Here is a 14,916-nt window from a genome sequence, read left to right as displayed (position 1 = left end):
ATCAGTCATAAGAACCACACATCTCAGAAATGCATTTGCAAGAAGCATCCATAAGACACTATCTCCCTCTACTCATCTATTTATGTCTGTGCTTGTCTGTCAGTCTCCCTCCCCTTGTCTCTCTTTCCTTTACGCTTCTTAATGTTTTTCACAGACTACCTTCTAAGCCAACTATTAAGAGAATAAAACCTTCGGATGCTTTATTAAGTACTTCAATATTACAAAATGAAATCATTATTTAGCAGGAAAAAGGCTGAATTAAATGTTTCCAGGCTGATGGTGTTTGCTGCTCTTAACTTTCAGGTGTGACAGTAGAGAAAAACACCTTTTGGCTCGCATGCTGTTTTATGTCTTTGACTAGCTCATGGATTATCTGCATAACTGCCTACCTTCTGTAGAGCAGTGAAGATTAAAGCAGCAGTCAATTCAGAAAGCCAAGGATTAAAATGCAGACTTCTGAATGGGAAGGGAAATAAGACAGAGGAATGAAATCCTGACGTTTGCATCCTGAAAGCTTTCATTTTTTGGTAACTATTTTCTCAGGATTACTTAATTAAGCAGTGCACTCATCCCAATTCATTCCATTCTGCAGCAAAGAAAAAAGGTGGCTTTTCTTTAAAATTACTGCAGCTGCCATCCAACAGGAGATCAGAGACACCCTTTCAAGTCATTGAATGAAAAGGTTTCGTTTAGTACATATGAGGAGAATTAGTATAAAAGCTTTGAAGTATGCGTGCATTTATTTATCCCAACAGTGTCTTGTAGAGCAAGTTCCTCTTAACAATCGCTGATTATCAGACCTCTGTACACATAACATCTTGTCAATCAGCATTTAGCTAGTACTTTCACTGAAGGCATAATGTAAAATGATCGATCTGGCTATTTGGTTGTACTGCCTACTGCTGATTGTCTGAATCTAAGAATTGCAGTAAGCCTGTTCTATTGCTACATGCATTTAAGAGTGAGTCAAGAAACTCTCCCTCAAATGAATAAAGATGACTGAGTTTAGGGGGCCACAAGCAACAGTAAGCTGTCCAAAGAATCTATCCAGCTTAGATTACTTCCTTTCAAGCCAGCAGGTTTGGCAAGGTCAGCCTGGCTTTCTTATAGCTGGTTCTCCACTGTAACACACAGCTTTGCAACATGATTTAGTGAGGCACACATCTTAAACAATCGTGTTGTACAGATAATGATTCTTTTGGTTATGGCAATAACACAGTCAGCCTTCTTGAAAGCAGATTGCACATTGTTAAAGAAGATCACGCACAGCATTCTATCAGTGTGTTTTTCATTACCTTCTACCTTACATGTATCCCTTTTTCAGTAACTGTAATCTTTTCACTCTAGTACAGCCACAGTAAAACATTTGCAAATATGACCTGTGCAGAGATTGTAAAAAAATATTAATCAGTACAACATTTTTGAAACTTGAACATTGATACAGATGCAAAGGAATAGACAACTAAAAGGTAAAACATCAAAATCATATTGCATACACTATCAGCAAAACAAAGAGCACCAGAATTACCCATTCTAAAGACGTAAACCTTGTTTGTGATATAACTTGGACCTGCTGGAGACACAGGTATGCATCCTGGAAACTACCCTGTCTCTGAAACAGGCTCCCCATCTGTGTGAAGAAGAGTTTCTCCCTAACCTAATTCAAGTGTAACTTGAACAATTCAATGGGGAACAGGACATTCTTCCCTGGTTTGGCTCCTATGACTCTAATGGACACAGCCAACATGTAAATGTTTCATCTCCGAGGCCCCTGCTTGTAAATGTTTCATTTCCAAAGCTCCTCCTTATGCTTATCAAGGGATGAGAACTTGTCAGTGATTTGGGATACATGGCTAGGCTTAAAAAGGCCCTTGTGGTCATTAGCCTAGTAATCACCTATGAACCTATGAAAGATTCTACCTATTAACAGGCGTCACTGAGCTGCAGCTAAAAGTGCCAGAACTGATGCCTTATGAAGGTTTTGCTTGCATCCATGAAGACCACAGAGAACCTCAGTCACATCATCCAGTATTGATGGAAGACTAACAATGTTCCCATCAAGAAACAACATTTGTGATCTGTCTTATTGTGATCACCTTTATAAGAAAATTGCAAAGAAGAGAAAATAAAAAAAAAATGTAATCTCATAGCAAACATATTGATCTTTCAAATATGCTGGTCCCCATCAGCTGGTCACAGTTTCATCCTCAGTATCATCTGGTCGCAGTTTCATCATCATCAATATAATATGGTATGGTCACATTCTCCTTTAAGAACAAGGTGATACCCAGCTGTATATTGCAAGCTGAGGAAATCACTGCCACTTTGAAAGGTTTTCAGAAGAAATAGCTTATCAAGGTGTCTCTCTCAACTGTAATGTCAATAATGGGATTTTTGAGCTTACAGGTTTGTAGATGGTAACAAGGTGAGTGTTTCTTCTGACTGATTTGTTTCAATGATACATAATGTGCCACTTGAAGTGTATATATCTTCAGATATCTGTTTACATCTGTACAGAATTTTATTACGTCTTTTTAACAGCCTGTCTTTCTTACTAGCTCATTATTGGGACATTGATGATAACCTGATTTTCTACCTGTAATTGCAAACAAGACTTGCGGAGAATCCAGTTATAAGATGGAAGAATGTGCTTCTCTATGACTTTAGCAATGCATTAGTATGTACTATCCAGAAAATGATGTTTGTATTTGGAGTTCTGATTGCTTTCTTGTGACGGTCATGAACTATTCTGCAACATTATTTGCCTGTGGCTTTACAGAAGTTATTCTTTTCTGTTGAATAGTTAAGTTACTACTGAACTGCTTAAATTGAATTGCAGTTTAGTACAGCTGATTAAAGCTAGAAGCTGCTAATAAGTTTCATCCAATAATCCAGGACTTTGTTTCTTCAATCTTCTTTTGCTCAGGGGGACCAAGTACAATTTATTTACCCAAATGGGTGTTGTGGGTGCTGCAAGCCAGGTGTCACTGGGTCTTGAATTGTTGAGCCTGATTCCAGTATATACATATGGTTTAAAATCAAAATTATGAGTGAAGGTTCAGCGACCACATTATGCTAAATTACAGTTGGCTGAATCCATGCTGCCGAACTTTCATGTGTGCAAGTCTCCAGTTCAGTGAATGTGGTGTACATTCGCACATATGTGGTTGACCTTATTACAAGAGATTGGGATCCAGTGCAGAACAGGAAATTTACCCTTTCCCCACTGTAGTGCATTCTCAGAGTTGGACTGTAAAATTTGCAGGAGGTGTGAGGGCACAGTCCCCATGGGGTATGCAGGGGGCTTGCCCCTCCTGCAAAAAACGTGAAGTTCAGTGTTGTGCAGTACATTTGTACTGCTGACAACCTGAACTTACATTACTGTTGTGTAAGGTGCAAGGGACATAGTATGTCGAATAATGCTGAATTCGAACAATCGGCATGATGTTTGACATACTAAACTAGTTATTGTTCTGTGTTCCATGTTCCGTGCTGTGGATCGGTGAAACAAACGTGTTTTTATATATATATATATATATATATATATATATATATATATATATATATAAAGTGTGTGTGTGTGTGTGTGTGTATAGATAACTATATATATATATATATATATATATATATATATATATATACACACATATATAACTTAACACTGTGTTATGCACTTTGTGTTTCAAAATCTCTTTTCTACCCCATGACCCAAGTGAAATCAACTCCTTCCAGCTCCTTTGCTCTACTGTAAGTGTATTGACCACATAGTAGCCTTTATGATTCCTGCTGCAAAAGTAAGGGGATATGCTACAGCTGAATTTCACTCCAGCTGTAAAAGCACAAAAGGAGAAATACCTTTAGTTAAAACCAATGTAAGGCAGTTTCCAAGAATCAAATGAAACAATTGAAATATCATGTTTTTTCCTCACTTCTGCATTGGTATGTTCTGCTCTGTATTGTTGAATCTGCTGGAAGGGCTCCCCACCTCCAATCAGAGGCACTTTTACTTTATTTAGCAGTGCAAAATTTCCCTGGAAAAAGCAAATAACGCCCATAACAATAAAATTAAATGCTGTGATTCACCACAGATAGAGTTCAAAGACCTTTTCTTTGTATGCATAAGCATTCTACCTTATTGATTTTTTTTTTGTTAGCAAACCATCTTTTGAGAAAGTAAATGCAGTCCATTGAATTATTTGATTAATTGAGCCCATTCCATTTGCCCTTGCTATGCTCAGGATCACTCTACCCCCTACCCTACTCCCAGTTCCCACCAACCCCCACATTATCTACACTTACCTTATTAGGGTTGCCACTTTTCCGTTTTTTTTTTTCCAGACTATCCAAAATTCAAACCGATTGTCCAGTAGTTTGAAAAACACTGTACAAACTCTAGTATTCTGTTTTAAAAAAAAAAAAGCTGACTATTGGAGTTTGGTAAATTGGCAGATTTACTGTGCTTTTTTTTTTACAGAAAAGCATAGAAAATCGGCAGGAAGCAGGCATCAGGAATGGAAAAAGAAGGTGTTCCTTATCAGCTGATGTCATAAAGACATAAAAAAAAATGGGTGGAACATGGACGATAGAGGAGGTAGAAATGAGTAGGGTTGCAGGTGATGCGAGGGTTGTGGCCTTTCTCGGTTTTAGCCACAAGGAAAGGTGGCAACTTGAAATATGACCTACATTTCCAAGCTAAAAGCTCAGCCCCTTCTATAGAACAAAACCCTACCTAACAGACAGACCCAGAAAAAAATAGCTAAAGCCTACTTCCTACCTACCATACTGTATGCCTCCCCACCCTTTACTAACCTACAAATGTCCACACAAACAAAGCTGGAGCGATGCTATAAGAAAGTAGCTTGCTTTGCTGCAAATCATCCCTTTAGAACTCATCACTGTTCTGCCCTTAAACAACTAAACTGGACTGAAGTCCCACATTACCACCACTATAGTCGGCTACTACTAGCTCATACTCTAATATACCACCCTGATAGTATGTGGCACTAAACGGCATGTTTTAACACTACCACCCTACCAAAGCTCTTTGGTGTAGAGACCAACATTTCCTGTCTGTTGGTAAAGCCCAAAATGTATCGGGAGCCTCCTTATACTCAAACTCATAGGTTCATAGGTTCATAGGTTGGTACTAGGCTATCAGCCCTAGGGCCTATACAAGCCTAGCCATAACAATTCCCTGGCTATTTCTTCCCACATTATTTACTTTCCTGGACCTCTGTCTAGCAGGGTGACTGACGTGATCCCTGGGGTGAATTTCCTTTCTCCCATCCAATCGTCAAGGTTCCTCTTGAAGAGGTCCAAAGAGGCACTCTGCTTGACATGTATGGGCAATCTATTCCAGAGTCTGGGGAGTCTCTGGGTCAGGAACCTATCCTTCCAGCATGTTTTGTTTATTGTGATGACAAGGTTTAGATCCCTGGAGCGTGTAGCTCTGAGGGATTGGGATTTCTTTAAGTGTAGCATGTCCAACAGCTCTGGGTTTGACATGGCCTTGTAAGGAGAGATCGCCTCTGAGTAGGCGATATGTGACAGAGTATAGCTGGAGTTTTTTAAGGCAGTCAGCATAGGGCATCTGCTTTAGGCCTGTGTTTCTTTCAGTGAGGTATTTCTGAGGCCTTTCCAGTTGTTGCAGATGTCTTGAGAGGTACATACCAAATGGGGCATTGTATTCTATAATGGGTCTAATGAGGGATGAGTACAGTGGGACAATGACCTCCATTTTTCTGGATGAAAAGCCCTTCGTGATGAGGTGTGCCACATAGAAGGATTTCCTAACTGTTGTGGCGATGTGGTTATTGAAGGTGAGACAACTGTCCACCTGTGTCCCTAAGTCTCTTATCACACTTTCTGTGTTTAGTGTACTGCCACCTATATGGTAATTCATGGATACATGTTTTTTCCCAAAGGGGATAACAATACATTTCTTGGCATTGAGCTTGAGCCCATGGCTCTGGCACCAAGCATCTGTTTCTGTAAGGCCCTTTTGTAGAGTATCCACATCATTTGGGGATTCAATAATGGCTCCCAGTTTGCAGTCATCTGCAAACTTTGTTAGCCAGAGTCCCTTAGTGTTGACCTGTACTTCAGAGAAGTAGATGCCAAACAAGAGCGGCCCCGGGACTGAACCCTGAGGTACTCCACTTGTCACTTGTCTGGAGCTGGATTTGGAGTCGGCTACTTTTACAGTGTGGGTTCTATCAGTAAGCCATTTAGCAGCCCATTGGGAGACATAGGGATTAATGCCCAACTTAGTAAGTTTATCTATGATTCCAGAGTGGGGGATGGTGTCAAAGGCCTTGGCAAGGTCTAGATAGGGTGTGTGGACCACCTTACCCTTGTCCACAGCTCTGGAAACTGACTCAAAGAAGTCAATCAGGTTCAGGAGACAAGATCGGCCCTTCACAAACCCAAACTGGGTGGGGTCCAGTGTTTGAAGGTTGCCAATGTCTTTGTTTATAAGTTCCATGATAATACGCTCCGTGGCCTTGCAGATAAGGCTTGTCAGACTGATGGGACGGTAGTTTCCGGGATCCAAGGTGGATCCCCCCTTGTGGATTGGGATAACTGTAGCTCTGCGCCACTCAGTGGGCATGAAACCTGAGGTGAGGCTATGATTAAACATGACACTTAGGTGAGGTGCCAGTTCATATTGTAGTTTATGTAGTACACTGCCCGGGATGTCATCTGGTCCCATGGATGCTGTATTCCTGGCCCTAGAGAGTGCGTTTTGTACCTGTGTGGCCATTATTACTGGAATTTGGCAATCTTCCTGTATTGATATGGGCCATTTAGGGGGTGAGAGGGGGGTGAAGTTGGCACTGAATCGATCTGCCAGGATATTGGCAATATCCTTCGGATCAGTATATTTAATGCCATTCTGTTTTAGCTCAGAGCAGATCTGAGCATTGCCATTTAGATTCTTGACATAGTTATAGAATGCTTTGTGGTTGTCTTTGGAATCTTTGGCAATTTTATTTTCGTAGCTAGCTTTGGAGGATTTTATGAGGCATCTCAGTTTCTTACTGAGGCTAGTAAGGGAGTTTTTTGCATCCTGGGATTTTCCTCTTTTCTGCAAAAGTTTCTTCCTTTTGTTGTAAAGTTTGTTTATGGCAGAGGACCACCAGATTGGCTTCCTTTTTTTGGATGAGAGCATATCCTCTGGAATGCCTGCCATATGCCCTCAGACTTCTTGAATACTCCCAGGCATTGAAAACCCATCTAAGACAACACGTCTACATCCTGGCTCTGTAGCTGCACATCTCCAGGATACGTAGAACATTCCTGCTTTCTTCCTTCTCTTCTACTATACCACTGCTCTCCTCTGCTCTATTGATGACTATCACTCTGTCTTCATCTACCTCACCTTCTTCCTATGCCTGTCTCAACTCTTTTACCACTCCTTTCAATTATATCTGATAAGTAAATCAACTGTTTGCTTTCCACCCTTTGTAAATAACTTTATTGTGACATCTACCTTTCTGCATGGTTATTTAACTAAATCTGTACAGAGTATAATTACTATAATAAGCCTTACTGCTCTCTGTATATTTACTGTCTTCTCCATTTTAATTGTATTCTGTCTGACATTGTTAATAATATATAACTAAAAGCATACCTCACAACTGTACACATTTTTACCTCATATTTTTGGTGCATTTTTCATAAAATTGTGTTTTTCTGCAAATTATTGGCAAGTCATTAAAGACTGAAGTTAGAAAATAGTGATAGACATTTGAGTTTCAGACTTCATACCCTTCAGAAAATTCATGTTAAAGTAAAACCTGTTACTCGACCAGTTTTCTAAGTTTGCAGGAGCAATATTTGAATATTGTCCCTATTTCTGTGCCTTTGACTGCTCATTATACTTTGTCCAGATTCTTGCTGAAACAGGTTGAGTGGTATGCTTAAAAGATTTTGTTTGTACTGTATGCACCAGAGCTTTAATCCCCAGGCATCTGTTGAAAAGGAGTACCAGAGCTTTAATCCCCAGGCCTCTGTTGAAAAGGGGCCTTTGTGCCCAGTCAGACTTCTCTGCTCAACAAATGTAAAATAAATAAGAAAGCAATAACATTCAGACTGATTTTTAACCAGACTGTACTTTTATTTGCATTGATGTCTGCTTGGAAATTTTCCAAAATAGGCAGCCATTCTTTGCAACTGTAATGCTATACATCTGTGGTCAGAGGAACTAATGTAGGTATTAGCATTACTTTTTAATTGAATCTTTCATCCTCTATGTTACTTAGACCACAGCATACCATGTTTCCACACATTTTTGATTGTGATATACTTTTGCTGGTTTATTCTTGTTCTCATATGTAAACATGGTATGCACATGTGTATTATTTTTCTTCTGAAATTTTTCTTTCACTGTCAGAATTTGACTCTTTTTTTCACACAGCTGCGTGTGTGTGTGTGTGTGTGTGTGTGTGTGTGTGTGTGTGTGTGTGTGTGTGTGTGTGTGTGTTTGAGAGATGTTGTTATGGTTTCTCTTTTTATTTTGTGTTTCTTATATACGTGTGTATATGTGAGAGATGTGATAGTATCTCTTTTTATTTTGTGTATCTTATGTACGTGTGTGTATATGTGAGAGATGTGATGGCATCTCTTTTTATTTTGTGTTTCTTATGTACGTGTGTGTATATGTGAGAGATGTGATGGTATCTCTTTTTATTTTGTGTTTCTTATGTACATGTGTGTATATGTGAGAGATGTGACAGTATCTCTTTTTATTTTGTGTTTCTTATGTACATGTGTGTATATGTGAGAGATGTGACGGTATCTCTTTTTATTTTGTGTTTCTTATGTACATGTATGTATATGTGAGAGATGTGACGGTATCTCTTTTTATTTTGTGTTTCTTACGTACATGTGTGTATATGTGAGAGATGTGACGGTATCTCTTTTTATTTTGTGTTTCTTATGTACATGTGTGTATATGTGAGAGATGTGACGGTATCTCTTTTTATTTTGTCTTTCTTATGTACATGTGTGTATATGTGAGAGATGTGATGGTTTCTCTTTTTATTTTGTCTTTCTTATGTACATGTATGTATATGTGAGAGATGTGACGGTATCTCTTTTTATTTTGTGTTTCTTATGTACATGTGTGTATATGTGAGAGATGTGACGGTTTCTCTTTTTATTTTGTGTTTCTTATGTACATGTGTGTATATGTGAGAGATGTGACGGTATCTCTTTTTATTTTGTGTTTCTTATGTACATGTATGTATATGTGAGAGATGTGATGGTATCTCTTTTTATTTTGTGTTTCTTACGTACATGTGTGTATATGTGAGAGATGTGACGGTATCTCTTTTTATTTTGTGTTTCTTACGTACATGTGTGTATATGTGAGAGATGTGACGGTATCTCTTTTTATTTTGTGTTTCTTATGTACATGTGTGTATATGTGAGAGATGTGGGTATCTCTTTTTATTTTGTGTTTCTTATGTACATGTGTGTATATGTGAGAGATGTGACGGTATCTCTTTTTATTTTGTGTTTCTTATGTACATGTATGTATATGTGAGAGATGTGATGGTATCTCTTTTTATTTTGTGTTTGTTACGTACATGTGTGTATATGTGAGAGATGTGACGGTATCTCTTTTTATTTTGTGTTTCTTATGTACATGTGTGTATATGTGAGAGATGTGACGGTATCTCTTTTTATTTTGTGTTTCTTATGTACATGTGTGTATATGTGAGAGATGTGATGGTTTCTCTTTTTATTTTGTGTTTCTTATGTACATGTGTGTATATGTGAGAGATGTGATGGTTTCTCTGTTATTTTCATATAAAATAACTTTATTTGTACAAAATCCATTGTTTAAATCCTTCTCTTGAAGTATTTATTCCATTCACCATGGTTGGTATGTCTGTTATTTTCATATAAAATAACTTTCTTTGTACAAAGTTCATTGTTTAAACCCTTCTCTTGAAGTATTTATTCCATTCACACAATCTCTAAAATATTTACTATTAGACCTGCCATTTCTCCATCTATAATATCACCAATATGCTCTACAATTTTTCTTTCTACTACCATTTTTTGCACCCCTGTATAAACATTTGGGCAACTACAAAGCATGGCATGGTTCACACCTCAGAACTCTGTGAAAATATTGCTCTACACATTTCTTAAACACACAAGTCCAGTGAGTACAAGTATCTTTTTTCACAAATAAAATAGGAGGATTGTTGGATCTTTTGACATAATTAGAACCACCGAGTTGAATTGAGGTATAGAGACTCATACTTTGACCTCTTGACTAAAAGAAGCTGCATATTAAAAAATCAGTATCTTTACCTGCAACGTTAGCTGCTGAATGTTGTTGCTATTACCATTCTATTCATAAGCTTCTACTTGTTGTATAAAATTATATTTTCCACATCATCCATGTTTAACTTACGTTAAAGTTCCTATTACTCTTATCACATTACCATAATAATCACAAGAATGTTATCTATTATACTAGTATCCATCCTGTAGGTAACTAATAGATCCCAATGTATCAACAGTTTTTATTTATGCAGATACTTTCTTATAACAATTGTTATCCTAAGCATGTAAACAAACCCGAGGATTTGTTAAGAACTTACCACTCAGGTTAAGGGCTGTGGTAAAAATGTCCTGTTTATGTGATGTGGTGTTTTGCGAATCATGTGAACATCAATGGCACTGAGGAAATATATCATCTTAAAACCCTGCAACTCTCTTTTTTTGTGCAGTGTTGCGCACAGAGCAGTGTCGGGCAGCACCTTAAACAGGTTTAAACTATTTCCGGCTCCACAAAGTCTGCTCTTCACTTTTTCCCTTAGAACTGCTCTAAATCTCAAAATAAGCACTCTATTTTCATTCTAAAACCCTGAACTTGCTCATATAAGTAATCTCATAGGTAAACACAAATAAACTTAAGCACTACCTCCTCTTATACTCCTTTTAAGCACTTGCTCCCTATTGGTTCTTTCTGATCGGTCAATAAGTAGTTCCCTATATTATTCAGGCATGTCCAAAGGTCAAGTTTGAGTTTACTCTCCAGTCCAGCTGGTGAATCTGGGAATCTTGAGGCAATGTTACAACTGCCTTATGTATACAGACCACCCTCTCCTCCTCCCAACAAGCTCAAATATATGTGAAAGATGCAACTATATAGCCAAACTGGAGGCTAAGCTCTCTCAACCCAGTACTGGCACAGCCAGTCAGGAGGAGAAGGTAACCACACACACCACAAATCCAGTCTCACATAGACCTATTGCATCAGCAAACCAAACACATAAACACACAAAAACATACTCGGAGGCTCTAAATAAAAATCTGCATAAGCAGCAGAGACCTCCAAAGCAGACATCCAAGCAACCCCTATCACGAAACAATACCCACGTAGCACATAGTGCACAAAGTCAGTGTGCCACACAGTCACAGCCCTTAAGGCTAAACAGCACACCTAATACACTTGTAATAGGTGACTCTATTGTCAGACAGACTGACATCCCACAAGGAAAAGGTCACTGTAAGCTGCCTGTCGGGTGCCAGGATCTGCCACATAACACAAGCACTCAGGTCACTCCAAAGCAATTACAAATATGACTCTGTCATTGTCCATGTTGGTGTGAATGACCTGAGACATACCTCCCTGGACTACATGAAAAAAGACGTAGAGGAGCTCTTTGATCATGTAGCCCAGGCCGGTATGACCCTGACCTTGAGTAGCATCTTACCCTCACCAAGAATGATGCCACAGTATAAAGACAAAATGATCAATTTTAACAATTGGCTAAAGTACTGGTGTCATTCAAAGGGGACCCAGTGTCTGTCAGCCTGGGATGACATGCTCGACAAGCCACGTTGCTTCGCTAGGGACGGCTTGCACCTGTCACCCCTGGGTTTTCGAATACTGGCAAAGGCTCTTGCCTCCCCCATAGTGCCTTTTTTAGGCAAGGCTCAAAAGACAAACCTAAGGGTAATGCTACTCAATGCCAGAAGTCTAAACCTTAAGATGCACGCACTCAAGACTCTCCTCAGTATGGAGAATATCGATATCTGTGCAGTAACAAAAACCTGGTTCAAGGCTCCCAAGAGCACCCCAGCACTAACAGGTTATACTTCATACCATGCTTTCTGGCCCCAAAACTCTGACCGAACCACAAAAGGAGGGGGAGTATCCATATTTATCAAAGATACCTACACCTCCAGGTTAGTGGCACTGCACGAAGCATCGGAGACCATCCATGTGCAACTAACAGTGGGCAAAACTGCCTTTCAGTTTGTAGCCTGCTACAGACCACACTCCCAAACACAGGAACTTCACTCGGTTTTCCTGAGAACACTGGAGAATATGAAGGTCTCTCCAAACACCATTATATTGGGTGATTTCAACTACCCAAACATTGATTGGGAAAACTACTCAAGCCCAAACACCCTCGCCCAACGGTTCCTAGAATTTATAAACTCAAATGCTATGGAACAACTGGTCACCACTCCCACAAGAGGGGAAAACATATTGGATCTGGTTATCACCAACATGGGGTCTCTATGTTCCACACCAGAGGTATACCCCTCATTGGTAAGATCAGACCATAAACAAATCTCACTGGACATCCATATTCCATCCCCACCCCTAGCCAAGGAAACCACAGTGAAGAACTTCTCAAAAGCAAACTTCACACTTTCAAAACTGAGGTGGAATCCTTCAAAGCCCCCGGGCCAGTGGAAAATATGGCCCTAAATGCAGAATCCTTTACAAAAGCATTCTATGGACACCTACAGGAATGCATGGAGCATGCTATCCCAAATAAAACCAAAACTCACTCCTCCAAAGGCAGGAGACCTGTCTTGTGGACCCCAGCCATAAATAAACTATACAACAGAAGGAGAAAGCTACTACATGATAGAGCAAAATCCCAAATAGGGAAGGTATCTCTGATCAGTACAAGCAAGAAACTATGATCCCTCATAAAATCATCTAGGGCCAGCTTTGAAAGAAAAATTGCACAAGACACTAAAGATAATCACAAAGCCTTCTTTAGTTATGTCAGAAACCTGGGAGGCAACTCCCAGATATGCTCTGAGTTAGAGCAAATTGACAAAAAATACACTGAACCCACAGACATTGCCAACATCCTGGCAGAAAGGTTCAGTGCAAACTTCTCCTCCCCTACCCCCCAAAAGAGCAAATGTCTATCCTAACAGAGTGTAGCCTTCCTGAGATCACAGATGCACAGGTGAGAGCTGCCCTCTCCAAAGCAAAAAACACAGCATCAATGGGACCAGATGGTGTCCCGGGCTGTGTCTTACACGAGCTACAAGAAGAACTAAACCCTCATATAAAGTCACTGTTCAATCTCAGCCTTACTACAGGATATGTACCCAAGGAATGGCATACAGCAACAGTGGTCCCACTCCACAAAGGTGGTGCCACAACAGACCCCGGAAACTATCACCCTATAAACCTGACTAGACTGGTCTGCAAAGCTATGGAGCGTATCATCATGGAACATCATAAACAAAGACATTGGGAACCTCCAGACACTGGATCCTACCCAATTCGGCTTTGTTAAGGGCAGATCTTGCCTCTTGAACCTGGTCGACTTCTTTGAAACAGTTACCAAAGCCATAGTCCACACAGCCTACCTGGACCTCGCAATAGCCTTCAACACAATACCTCACTCGGGCATCATAAATAAGCTCACCAGATTAAATATCAACCCCTATATCACAAGTTGGGTTGCAAACTGGCTCAGGGATAGAACCCACATGGTCAGAATAGCAGGTGCCATGTCAGACTCTAAACCAGTTACAATTGGCGTCCCATAAGGCTCAGTCCTGGGACCTCTCTTGTTCGGTATATATTTCTCCGAGGTACAGGCTAACATGGGTGGACTATGGCTGAACAAGTTCGTAGATGACTGCAAACTGGGTGTCGTAATTGACTTTCCGTCTGACACAAGCATCCTCCAAAAGGGTCTCACAGAGGCAGATAACTGGTGCCAGAGCCATGGCCTTAAGCTAAATGCCAAAAAGTGCATAGCCATCCCCTTTGGGAAAAACAAAGTGCCCACAAATTACCACATAGGTGGTAATCCATTAAGTACAGTAGAAGTAATTAGGGACTTGGGGACCCAAGTAGATAGCAATCTCTCCTTTGACAATCACATGGCCAAAGTGGTTAGAAAGACCTTCTATATAGCCGAGCTTATCACGAAAGGGTTCACTAGATCAAGAGAGGTCATTGTGCCCTTCTAATCATCACTTATCAGGCCCATAATTGAGTACAATGCCCCGTTTGGGATGTACCTTACCCGACACCTGCAGTAACTGGAAAGACCCCAAAAGTATCTCGCCAAGAGGATCAAGGGGCTCAAACAGATGCCCTATGCAGCTCGGCTAAAGAAACTCCAGCTCTACTCAGTTGCGTACCGCCTACTCAGAGGCGATCTGTGTCTGTTGTATAAAGCCATGTCCAACCCAGAATTAGTGGGCATGCTTCACCTCAGGAAATCCAAATCCCTTAGAGCTGCACGCTCCAGGGACTTGAACCTCAGCACATAAATAAATAGGACATGCTGGAGGGACAGATTCATATCCCGGAGACTCCCCTCCCTCTGGAACAAAATCCCAGTCCATGTTAGGCAGAGCCCCTCACTGACCCTCTTCAAGAGAAATCTTAACGAGTGGATGGGAGATCGTAAGTTTACCCCTGGGATCTCTTCTGTGTCCCTGCTTGACAGAGGTACAGTAAACTAACCTTAAAAGGGCTACCTTCTGTGACCTACTATACAGAGGCACAGTCAACTAATCTAAAAGGGTGGTGAAAGCCAAACACACTCTGGCTAGGCTTATAAATGCCCTAGGGCAGATAGCCTTGTATCAGCCTATGAACCTATGAACCTATCA

Source organism: Protopterus annectens, chromosome 10.part0 (assembly GCF_019279795.1).
Source record: "Protopterus annectens isolate FY-2018-M chromosome 10.part0, PAN1.0, whole genome shotgun sequence".
NCBI lineage: Eukaryota > Metazoa > Chordata > Ceratodontiformes > Protopteridae > Protopterus > Protopterus annectens.
Note: the sequence above shows the minus strand (reverse complement) of the source record.